The sequence below is a fragment of the Cupressus sempervirens genome, chromosome 8 (genome assembly GCF_028749045.1).
Source record: "Cupressus sempervirens isolate cs-2001-9-10 chromosome 8, ASM2874904v1, whole genome shotgun sequence".
NCBI lineage: Eukaryota > Viridiplantae > Streptophyta > Pinopsida > Cupressales > Cupressaceae > Cupressus > Cupressus sempervirens.
This window is the reverse complement of record NC_143125.1, coordinates 719913588-719926515: the sequence shown is the minus strand read 5'-3', so window position 1 is coordinate 719926515 and position 12928 is coordinate 719913588. Positions and strand designations below refer to the sequence as shown.

The 12928-nt window shown below is 35.7% G+C and overlaps 1 pseudogene across 1 annotated transcript; it reads right to left on the bottom strand.

The window, feature by feature from the left end:
• Positions 1 to 7932: 7932 nt before the first annotated feature.
• On the bottom strand, positions 7933 to 11649 carry LOC149544458 (pentatricopeptide repeat-containing protein At2g13600 pseudogene; annotated as a pseudogene). Its single transcript, XR_016355287.1, has one exon. The product of XR_016355287.1 is annotated as a pentatricopeptide repeat-containing protein At2g13600 pseudogene (transcript).
• Positions 11650 to 12928: the final 1279 nt, after the last annotated feature.

The following is a 12928-nucleotide window of genomic DNA, read 5'->3' as shown; positions in this document are numbered from 1 at the left end:
AGAAGTTGTAAGTTAAAGTATTCTGATTCTGGTTGAAGCCATATGCTCCCATATCTATAATGGTTCACTCAATTTTTGAATAAAAAGCAAGCAAGAAAGCATATTAGCCAACCTCTAATTGTTTGGTTTGCTGCCATTTCTATTCATATCTATTATGCATTGTGTTTAGCATTTGAGAAGAACAAAGTTGCAAGTTCTTATTCTTATCTCTGTGTTTCAATGGTGGAAGAAACCAGACTATAAGTCGGTCACCAAGTAACTCAGTATCCTAGTAAATCAAGTTCTCTACTCTAATTCAGTTCTAGTATTGATTGAGCTATTCCTGTGTTTACCAAATCTTTTGGTCTTAGTGTTGACCGAACTCACTCGATCATTGTATTATCCAAGCTCACTCAGTCCCCTCCTTGACCGAGTTCATTGAGCTCACTCGTTTCCTTTGTCAATCGAGTTCACTCGGTGTAGTGTTGTCAGAGCCCATTGTTGCTGAGCTCTTTCCTTTGAAGACTGAGTCACTCGAGTCCCATTGCTGCTGAGAAACTCAACATTGCTTGTCACTCGACTACTTAAGGTGCTGAGCAACTTGGCACTCACTATGTCTTTTGATTGTTGAGCAAATTTTTTTGTGAAGTTTTTTCACATTTTCAGATGACAATTACATTATGTCAAGTGGTTCTTGTGCTAAACTCATTGCAAATATGGATTACCGGTTTTCAAATCACTATGTCATGTCGCAAGCTAGGAAATGACCATTATCAACATAGTTGCTTGTGTGCTTGAATCACATCATGATGATATATTGGGCTTCATCAATTCTACAATGTGAATGTTGTGGACTAGTAGTGGATGTATCTTGTCAAAAAATTCACATACTTGTCTATGCCTCTAGATTTTTATTTTATATCTCTACTATCTTAAGAGTCAAGGACAACTCTCAAATGCTTGAATCATCACTGGTCTTTCTCAAAACTTCAAAGTCTTGATCATATTGCCAGCTTTCAATGGAGGAGCAAACATAGTCTTAGAAGTCATCATTGCATTCCAACATCATCTATGTGTAATCGCTGAATAAGACAAACTATGCTCAAGCATAATCCTTTATTGACAGACATATTGACTAAAGTTACAAGCCTAAGGCCACATTGATTTGAGATGGTCTATCTTTCTATTTTTAACTTTTATCAACTTGGTTAGAGAGGTTAATAATCGGACACAAAACACGTGTTTGAGTAATTTATCTTAATTCATTTTCTTGGTTGAGAGGTTAAGATTTTAGATCAAAGTGTGCATTTTGTACTCCAAACCTTAATCTCTAAAAGGTTAAGGTTAATGTTGTGGATGGAAAACCTGTATTTTAACACCTTTTAGTAATATGTGATATCTTGAGACTCGAGCACTAGAATTCAAAAATTTGAAGTGCTAGGCGAAGCTGGGAATGAGCCGGTAGCATTAAAGTTACAAAATAATTCAAAAGGTCATCAATCACAAGATATTTTAAATCTCAAAATCAACCCATTACCTCTAAAAGGCTAAGGTTAATGTTGTGGATGGAAAACCTGTATTTTAACACCTTTTAGTAATATGTGATATCTTGAGACTCGGGCACTAGAATTCAAAAATTTGAAGTGCTAGGCGAAGTTGGGAATGAGCCGGTAGCATTAAAATTACAAAATAATTCAAAAGGTCATCAATCACAAGATATTTTAAATCTCAAAATCAACCCATTTGGATTACATGCAAAGTTAATAAAACAACAAAAATGAAAACAAGGCAACATACTGATAACAAATGATCAATGGTCTTGATAAACATCTAAAGGGAGTTTGCATAGTGTGGATTTTATTTGGTCAATCTCTTTGTATCGAATTTAAGAATTTTGTTAACATAACGTGTCAAACAATTGTCATATGTCCTATTGCACAACATAATAACACAATATTTGAATTTTATGGATTCAAGCAATAGTTAATTACTAGTTTGAAAGGAAAAACATCAGACCCATTTGGAAATAATTATTAACCACACATTATTGGTGCACATTTGGTAGTGAACAATAAATCAAGTTTATTCTAACTATCAATCGAGTGATAGATGCCAAATGTGACTCTCAATTTGAATAAAATAGGGATATTGACTATCCAACAAGAATTAATAGAGTAATTAATAAGCCAAATAGTGATATCAATCATAAATTATATTAGGGCCCATTTGTTTGTTGGCATAGGACTATAAGATTAGAATGGAAAATTAGAATAGGAATGCAAATAGGGAATGATAATGGAAAAAAGCAATCCCATTCTTGTTTGATTGGCCTGATATTTGATTGATCTCTTGAATTATGAATTTGTACTGTGTAGAGAATAGATAAAAGACCACCGTCCAAGCCTCATCAAATGAACAAAATGCAAATAAAGGAAAGAAAGTACTGTTGAGAACCACTGAAATAGATCAAGGAAAGATATAATGGCCCTAAACATAACAAAGAAACAAGCACCGCTACCATGGAACTTCTATGAAGATTTCTGTCATTATTATGAAATTAGTCCCTATCTCGTGAGTAAAGAAAGAATCAAGTTGTATTGCCCATACACACACATTTATATAAATATATTCCCTGAACAAATGAATCAGTAGAAGATATGGCTATATCGGTTGGAGTTATGCGTATTTTCATGAAGACTCTACGAGATCATGCAGTCATTAATCATGCCAAAACACACTTGTCTAATAAGCAGAGTAGTTACAGTTTGCAGATTTCATATTGGAAGGGAGCGATGGAGGAATCGTTAAGGCACATAAAGCCATTCTGGTATGTTATATACCCTCGCTGTTTAAAAGCCCTAATAATTTTTCTCTGTTAAACCCTCGCTGTTTAAAAAGATGCCTTCCAACACCAGCCGCTCAGCCCACGCACCTCGTCAAATGCAGAGTCCAGAACAAACCTTCGACAGAGAAAACAATGCCTTCCAAGACGACCACCAAAATGAAATAGGTCTTTGTCCAATAATGGACTCCAAATAAATATGTCATTTAAAAAAGTATTATAAAGAATAAGAATGCTCTATTTCAATAACAACTATTTTTTGGAATAGACATATGTTGGTTTTTGGAGTAAAATTGATATATGTATTCCATTCTGTATTCTAATTTGACACACCAAACAGAAGGTAACAAACCAATTCCTAATTTCCTATTCCTATACTAAAAACCAAACGGAGCCTTAAGGAAAATTCATATTTATCTTTTCATCGATGAAAGTATCGCTGGCATAAGAAAATATTCTCATCTATATATACCAGCAGTAGGATCTTAGCTATTCAGCGTCACTATAATGAGAATTTATGGTAATTGCCATCTTAAATAAGATGCAATATTATTACTCTTGTTGCCTGCTGAAATTAGAGATTTAATATTGAGATAGTAATAACTAAGTTCATATTTGTATTGCTTGAAGTCCACTGGGGAAGGCTATTGTGCGCTAACTGAATTGTGGAGAGAGCTAATGAGACCCAAGTCTCTTCAACTAAAAGACATTTAACTGGCCACTACCTATATAATGAGAATGACTTTCATTCTCAGAGGGCGAAAAAGGAAGGACGATAAAATTAGATTATAAATTATATCATGCTTCATTGGATGAAAGAATGAGAAATCATAAATATATTTAATGTAGCCTTCAAAAAAGAGTAAAAGGGAATGCAAAGAATAAGAAAGAAATTCAAAAGGAAGAGAATATGATAATCTTAGATTATCAAATAAAGGAGAATCATTATGGATATTCTTTTAGAAGAAATATATACAAGAGATTGAATTTCTTATACTGCCCTCTGTAACACACAGTAATGCTGTAGCGGTTCTGAATTGGATATGTATATATTCTATTAAGAATAAAGGACTATTATGTGGTCATAGATATATATAAGTAATATAGATATAATAAATATATATGTAACAATTATATATATATATATATAGAATCTTGAAAGGATTAAATCATTATCATTTTTAAGGGAACATTATGCTCATTCAAGGGACTGTCTCTTTTTAAAAATATTGATTTTTCATAGAAATCATTTTTTGAAGGAGAAAGAAAAATGGATACAAATCAATTTCAATTTTTAAAAAATATATATTTTGAAACTAGAAACAAAATGCTAAAAGATACTAGTTTAAATTATCTTAAACTCTTAATATTTTTGTATCAATAGATGTTTGAAAGTGAAGTTTTTCCAGAATGTTGATCTTAGTGTCAAAGTTGGCCAAAAAGTGGAACACACTATTGTGGCCAAAACTGACATAGTTAGCATGGAAAGCATTCCCTGTTCATTATTTGATGTAGGAACTTTGGATAACTTTGTCATTTTAGGAGATGAGGGAATAATGGAAGAAGCGGAGGCTACAAGAGAATCATTACTAGACATGGTTCCATGATTTAGATCAAGCTTGAGAGAGGTATCTTTCTCTTGATTAAATGATTCATTAGAATTTTTAATTTTGATTATGTCATCTGTATGAGATTTTTTGATTTTATGCTTCAACTCTGTACAATATGAAGTTTAATGCTCATTATGTTTATGATACACGAAATAGTTGTTGCAGAACCACATAATGTGATTTGAAACAACATGATGAGATTGTCTTCAAGGAGTTCTTGCAAAGTTGATTCATAAGATTGTCCCAAAGGAGTAAATGATTCATCCAAAGGACATTTAGATTTTCTCAATTTGACCAAAGAGATTTGAGAATCAAGACATATGATAATATGATTATCCACAATCATAAGTTTAAGATTGTTGAGATAAGATTAATTCCTCTTGATTTTCTTGATCAAAGATTTGGATTCTCTTCAGATTGTGCAATAAGTTCATGATCAAAGATTGAGTTTCAGATTGATAATTGTGGTGTTCTTCTTGATTGAAGATGAAATTATTTTGAGAGTGTGAAGTAGTTTTATTGTTTGAAGAAATGAATATATGAATGACTCATAATCATAGAGAAAATGAAAGATTGAATTTAATGAGGATTTATTATATGATGTATCTTTTTCTCTTTTCATGTTTCGGATTGATAATTGTGGAGATTGAATTTTTTTTGTGAAGACCTTTATAAGAATCTCATCTTCTTCCTTGTCATGATTATGATTTGAAATAAAGGAGGGGTGAAAATTTATTCAAGCTGAAAAAGAAACAAGAACAAACAATAGATAGACCATTCAATTTCAACTATTGTAGATGACAACCACAAATGTAAGAACTAAAGATTTTTAAATGCTTTTTGAAACCAAGTTGGTATGATGCAATTTTCTTGAAAATTCGAGATGTTGATGAATTTGTACTGGGTCTTTGTTGGAGACGGTAGATCTTGGAAAAGGGTATCCAAAACTATCTTCTAGTTGTTCTAACAAGGCCGAGAAGTGCTACATGTTCATGATATTCATATTGTATTGTGTTGAATTTATTTGCAGTTGATGCTATTTTTACTGTGCCTTCCTTCGTTGAATCTTTTTTTTCTCGTTGTGTGTTGTTACTTAAATGCAAGCATTTGAAATCAATAGGTGCCTTGTGTTTATCTGTATTCGAAGTCACTTATTGCATTTGTGCAATAATAATGCAAGTCCAAACTGGAACACTTGTCTCTTTGATATTGTAAGGCTTGTATTAGAAGTACTTTGTATTGCACTGTTGTTCAGGCATTTCCATCGACACTACATTTGGATATTGAATCTCCAGCCAGCCGCCTAGGTCGAAAGAATTCATTCTTTCTCTCACAGTATTCCCATCGTTTGGAGAAGTCTCCAAATTTAGTTTTATTAGTCGAAGGCCGCAATTGTTGCTCTACATATGTTTATGGCAGGAATCAATCTTAGCTTAGTTCAACAAGGTTTGTAATCTGGCTCACATCTTTCTAACTGTACATGAGCCACCTCTGGGTCAGTTCATTCCCTTTTGTATGATCTTAATTTCTCCTCGTATGGTGTGGATCTTGATGTCAGACTTATTCTCTTAATATTATGCCTATCATTTCTCCTCTGTATGATCTTGAATGAGGGAATCAGTTTGAAATATCCACATTCTCCTCCAGTGGTTATTTGCATTTTACTCTTCTGAGATTGGTAGTTGTTTATGTTATCTTTGCTACTTGATGTCTCAGCCTACGTTTCTAAATAGGTTGCCGTTAGTATTTTTTTTTCCATTTTGGGAGGTCGTATGATTCCTCAACCTACCAATGTGAGTTGAAATAAATACTTATTATATATTATGTCATGGAAATACTGCCCTTTCCCAAAAGTTGATGTTGGATATGAAGCTTTGTGGAATTGTATAATACTTTAATTTAACCAAATCCTTATTTTGAGAATGTCTGTTGCAGTTTCATGTGTGACAACTTACCTTTGAATGGTTTCCATATATTATGGTTTACATTTATTTGTTTAAATCAATGATACTTGCAAATATTGATTTCATCTACATTAGAAAAAGTATGATTGCAGTATGGTATCTTCTTGTTGCAAATATCAATAGTTTATGTTCAGATGTTAAAGAGAATTTGATTCTATGATATGTTTTCTAATTGAAAGAATGATATTTATTGTTGCTTTGGAATACATCTTTTGTGTACAATGTCTTATGTGAGGAGTTCATGATATGCTTGTCTTTTGGAATGCTTTCAATCGAGAGAACGTTCATTTTATGGAATGATATCATTACATTGCTTGAGAATAGATTTATTTGTCTGGTACACAATTCCATTACTCCTCTTAGTTTTGCTTGGTTAGTCTTCTTCGATATCAGGCTGGGTATATTCACGTAAGAGAAGATTCTGGGAAGCTTAATAGCTTTGTGGTAGGGTGTAAAAACACTCCTACAATATTCTTGCTCTTTGTGTATGTTTGAACATGTGCTAAGAGCTCCTATCAAGAAGGGTCATCACGTTCAGAACATTATGATATATTTGTAACCAACATATGGTCTGTTTGGGCTCATATTTATCTTTGTTAGTTGTTGATTTTCAAAAGAAATATCATTCATAAATGAAGATCTTGTCGGTTTATCTTCTTTTATTATGCTTGTTTATTTCATTAAATTTAATGGAATTGTATTTTAGTGACTTGTCAATGTGCATATCGACCTTGATTGTTGTAGACTTTATTATTTCTTATGAAAATTGCTAATGTGACACTTGTTGTGTGGGTCTTAGACCTTACATAAATGTGGTTACAACTTCATCAAATTTCAATTTACTTTGGCAATCACTAAAGTGATAATTGCCATTACCACTCCCTCCCTACTATTCGGTAAAGAAATGTTGAAAGGATAGCTTTGATGTCATCATTTAAGGTTATGCGTACTCAAATCAATTAACCAAAGAATTGAACTCGTCGAGATGATTTGACATAGCCCTCTCCCCCCTCTTTAATTTTCAAATTGTATAACATGTCCATGATATATACTTTGTTCGCTGCTGAAGCTATCTGATATAACGAAGACAACTCGTCACAAAGATCTTGTGTTGTCTTCTCACTGGAAACATTAAATGGAGCATTGTTGGACAGCAACGTAAATATTGTTGCCCTTGCCTTTTGATCGAGTTTCTCCCATTCTTTGTCCGATAACTTATCTCATCCTTTGCTTTTCCCTTCCAACGAGGATGAAAGATCTTGCTTGATTAGCAATGACTCCATTTACACTTTCCATAATCTGAAATTCTGACAGTGAACTTCTCCATTTCATTTATCTGTTCTCGATTTCATTTATCTGTTTCGTCCATTCTTCTGGAAATTCTTCACGATTCCCAACCAACTTCAATACTGACCTGCTTTACCCACCAAAGCTCCGATACCAATTGTAGATAATTATGAGCAGATCAAATTTAAGAAATTGCAGAAAGATAAAAAGAATGGAAGACCAAAAAACAAAGAACAAGATGACACAGGATTGTATAGTGGTTCGCCCAATATGGCTACGTCCACTTTCAGCAGGGGGTTTTATTAATAAATTAATTCTGCTATCTACGTCCAGTACATCACAGCCAGTCTTGGCTACAGTAATACACGACAATACCATTACACCTATCCATAAACCGTTTGAAGAAGAAAGCACCTTCAAGAAGGTAGGCCAAAAGACAGAGGGGAAACGGCCAAAACCCAACATTCCATCTTGAGAATACTTTTTCAATGTTGCTTCGTTGTATGGAGTTTTTACTGGGTAAAGCTTAAACGGCCAATACATTGTTTGTCATTGTGGAACTTTGCTCTCAAATAACAAACAATGTGTAGTTTTTTACTGCTAGGATTTGTCTTGAGCCAAATAAAACCATAAGGAATGGCCAGTCCTATTGCGTACTTATCAGAATGCATAGCTGTTGAGAAACTTGGTTGCATAGATCATAGCAGGTTTGTACACTAGATCTTAGTACCCTAAGTAAATTGAATTAGACATGCACCACAAAACCACATTGATAGTGGGATGGAAGGTAATCTTGTCTTTATGAATTGTGGTTAAAAGTTATAGGATGTAGCCAGCTTGCACAAGCAGCATCAAGGATTGATCCAACACATACCTAAGTCATCTGAAAGCCAGTTTGCTTGAATTCCCAACTCACTCCCATTATTTTTTCTCTTCTCCTTATAAAAGAATACTTTGCCCACGCTATTATACATCATCTTCAGATTAAATGATGTCTCGTAAGATTCCTTCAATTCTGCAGAATTTTCAGTAATCTGTTTCCTGCAACAAAAGTGTGCATCTCTGTATCAATCTCAATCCAACTGCATCCAGGTGTTTTCTTAACACCTTGCTCTTTCATCAATTTTCTCACCTTTTCAATTTCATACCATCTGCCAGCTACAGCATAAATATTTGAGAGCAGCACGTAAGGTGCTGTGTTTTTAGGATTCAATTCAAAAAGATGTTTTGCCACAGATTCTCCTAGATCTACATTGCTGTGCATTCTACAAGCACCAAGCAAACAATTCCACACAGCAATATCAGGTCTTATTGGCATTATGTTGATAAAGTCTTTTGCTTTGGCTAGATGCCCAGCACGGCCAAGGAGATCAACCATGCATATATAGTGTTCCATTGCAGGTTTGATGTTATAATATTCATACATAGAATGGAAAAGTTGATAACCTTCGTCCACTAAACCTGCATGGCTGCATGCAGACAAAACATTAAGGAAGGTAACATGATTTGGGTGCACCCCATAGAGTTTCAACTGTTCAAAAAGATCAATGGACTCCTTGCCACAGCCATACATGGCATATCCTCCAATCATTATGTTCCATGAGACCAGATCTCTACGATGAAGTCCGTCAAAAAGCTTTCGGGCTTTTTGTATATTTCCACACTTTGCATACATGTCTATAACCGCATTCATGACCATGACATCGATCGAAAATCTACTTCGGATTATTTCTTGGTGAATTTTTGTACCCTGTTCCACAGATGCTATATTTGCACACACAGGAAGTACTGTGGTGAATGTTCTTGGATCTGGCCTGATTCCCTCTGATTGCATTTGCCAGAAAAGTTTTAAGGCCTTCTCATAGAGCCCATTATGTGCAAGCCCTGCAATCATTACATTCCATGAATCGGTGTTTCGCAGAGGCATTTCATTAAATAGTTTTAGGGCCACATCAAGAAGTCCATTCTCAGCATTTGCTGTAATCATTGCATTCCAAGAGATTGGATCTTTCTGATGAATTCTTTTAAATAGTTTCCATGAGTGCTCGATGCACCCGCATTGAGCATACATATCTAAAAGAGCGGTTGTTACAAAGATGTTAGAATGAAATCCATTTGCAATAGCTTTTTCATGGATCTCCATACCCAGATCCAAAGCTGCCAACTTTGCACAAGCTGGAAGAATACTGGCGAAGGTTTTTGAGTCTGGCTTTACACCTTGTAAATGCATTTGTTGGAAACATTTCAGGGCTTCCTCACCCAGTTTATTCTGTGCAAGCCCTGAAATTATTGTGTTCCAGGAGATTAAATTTCGTTGAGACATTTGGATAAATAGGTGAAGAGCCTTACCAACAAGACCATTTTGTGAATATCCAGCAATCATTACATTCCAGGAGATTACATCTCTGCAATCCATTTTGTCAAATATATCACATGCTTTTTTTAAGTTGCCGCATTTTGCGTACATGTCCATAAGCGAATTCAGCAGCATGATGTCGTAGTGAAACCCATCCATAATTAGTTTTCCATGGATCTCTAAAGCCTGTTCCAAAGCCGCCAATTGAGCACAAGCCGAAAGAGTACTGGCAAATGTTCTGGAGTCTGGTACAGCACTTGCCAATTGCATCTGTTGAAACAACTTCAATACCTCCTCATTATAACCGTATTGTCCTAATCCTGCGATCATTGCATTCCATGAGACAACGGTTTTATAACTCATTTCGTTAAAGAGTTTCAGAGCCTCGTCAATGAATCCACTTTGCACAAAGCCTGAAATCATTGTATTCCACGAGACTGCATCTCTTTGAGGCGTTTTATTAAACATCGCCAAGGTTTCATTTACAAGTCCTTTCTGTGCATACCCAGCGATCATTACATTCCATGACACCATATCAAGATGAGGACTTCTCTCAAACAATTTACAAGCCTGGTGGATAATCCCACATTTTGCATACATGTCTATAAGGGCATTCACCAGAAAAACATTACACTCAAACCCACTGGCAATTATATTCCCATGGATCTCTATACCCTTTTCCAAATCCACCAAGATAGCGCACGCAGAGAGAATACTGGCAAAGGTTTTGCAGCCAGGGCTCGCACCTGCTAATTGCATTTGCCGAAAAATCTCTAGCGCTTCTTCGCCAAAACCATTCTGCGAAAACCCCGCAATCATAGCATTCCAAGCAACCATGTTTCGACAAGGCATTTGTTTAAAAATTCCCAAGGCCTCATCAACAAGACCGTTAAGCGAATACCCTGCAACCATCGTTGTCCAGGAGACGACATCTCGTTGAGGCATTTTGTCAAACAAATCGCTGGCAATCCATGCCCTCCCACATTTTGCATACATATCAATGAGCGCATTCACGACAACAATATCAGAAAGAAATCCATTTACAATGACTTTCTGGTGGATCTCCATAACCTGTTTTAAGGATTCACATGCTGGAAGAACACTAGAAAAGGTGAAGTGATTGGGTTCCACACCACTTACTTGCATTTTCTGAAACAGCGTGAATGCCTCCTTCAATGCTCCCTGTTTTACGCACGCCGAAATCATCGGAGTCCACGAATGCACATCCCGATCAGTCATACGGTCGAAAGCTCTGTGAGCCTCCAGCAGAGTTCCACTGTTGGCATACATGTTGACAAGCGTGTTTTGAAGGATTAAGGGTATATAGCCTCCCATCTTACATATATGGGCATGAATGAGTTTGCCATCTGCCAGGGCTTTCTTAGCAATGCAGCTCTGCAAAAGATGGAAATAGGCAGAAAATGAGGCTACGCGATTTTGCATAGTTACAACCTGACTGTAACCGCACTTACCCACAGAGCCCTGATATTTATGGCTAACATTGCGTTTCCCAGGAATATTTCAGGGTAAAAGCCGAACAGGGGACGCATGAATGGAATTGGCGAAGCTGAGGCTGGGGTAGTGTGGAAGGCAGCTTTCCCAGAAAGGGAGCTGGACTGCACACGTTAATGTTTTTTTTTAAATATATTTTAAGATAAATATTGATTATTAATTTTTATTAAATAATTTGTTATTTAATCATATAAATTAACAAGTGGCACAAGTGCCATAGTTCCTGTCTTTCAAGTTAATCTCAGCTCCAGGATATACTATGCATTACAAAAATGCTTAAGAAAGAGTACAATCTTAAATGGTAGTTTATAACCAATCATATAGTTGTATGAAATACTGAAAGTGTCATGAATGCAACAAAGTATACATTATTAACCTCTCTGGAAGAGAGGTAGAGAGCAGGCTTTATTATGCGCAAATAGGACATTGGGTACCGCCAGAAGTTAAGACTGTTGTTTTGCAGTTGTAGCTATCAAACCTGGCATTGGCTACCTAGGCGGATCGATTGCCTCAGGTATGCCCTCGCCATGCCCCCATCCTCATAGCCATATGCCTCCTCCACATGCCATCATGCCACCCTGCGTCCCTGTCGTACTCACCTCTGACGGTGACATAGCGAAGTACCTGCCCTTGGAATAGACGCGTTCAAGAAGGTGGGGAATTTATGCCGAGATGGGATCGTCGACTGCAAACAAGATTTGCATGCCAACATGGCGATATCAATGTCATCAACGACACACCAACTTAATAAATTAATTTAATATGGGGCTATGCAAGTGATATAACCTTGGAGTATAGCATATAGCGTTAAGTGGAGAAACCTGTGGATTGGATGGGACTGATAGGTGTGTAAAGGAGAGTGGTTTTTTGAAGTTTTGCAAGGTTAGAGGTTAGGATAGCTAAGGTAGTTAGAAGTTAATATAGTGTTGTCATGGGTTAGTGCAAAGTGTAGATGGTGTAATTTGGATTTAGGTTACTTTAGCAAATTAGTTAGAGGGTCAATGGACAATGTTAGTGGTTAGTAAGTTATTAGTAGTAGACTTTATTTTTTAATTAGTAAAAGTCAATTCTATTGTTACTAGGTAAAAGTATTGTAGACTAACTTGAATACTAAGGGTGATATTTTATTAGTTGTCATAATTAATTATTGAAGAATACTAATGGTATAGTAGCCTTGTTAATGTGGTATAAATTAATAGTGTTGAAACTATTATATAAATAAAATTAATATGTATATGGAAATGTGTTAGTGTGTTACATACTTTTATGCCATATTGAATAGTTATTGTTGCATATAAGATCCAGGTGGGCAACGGCTACCTAGGCAAGAGGATCGACTGCCTCGGTACCCCCCCCGGGCATGCCTCCTCATGTCGAT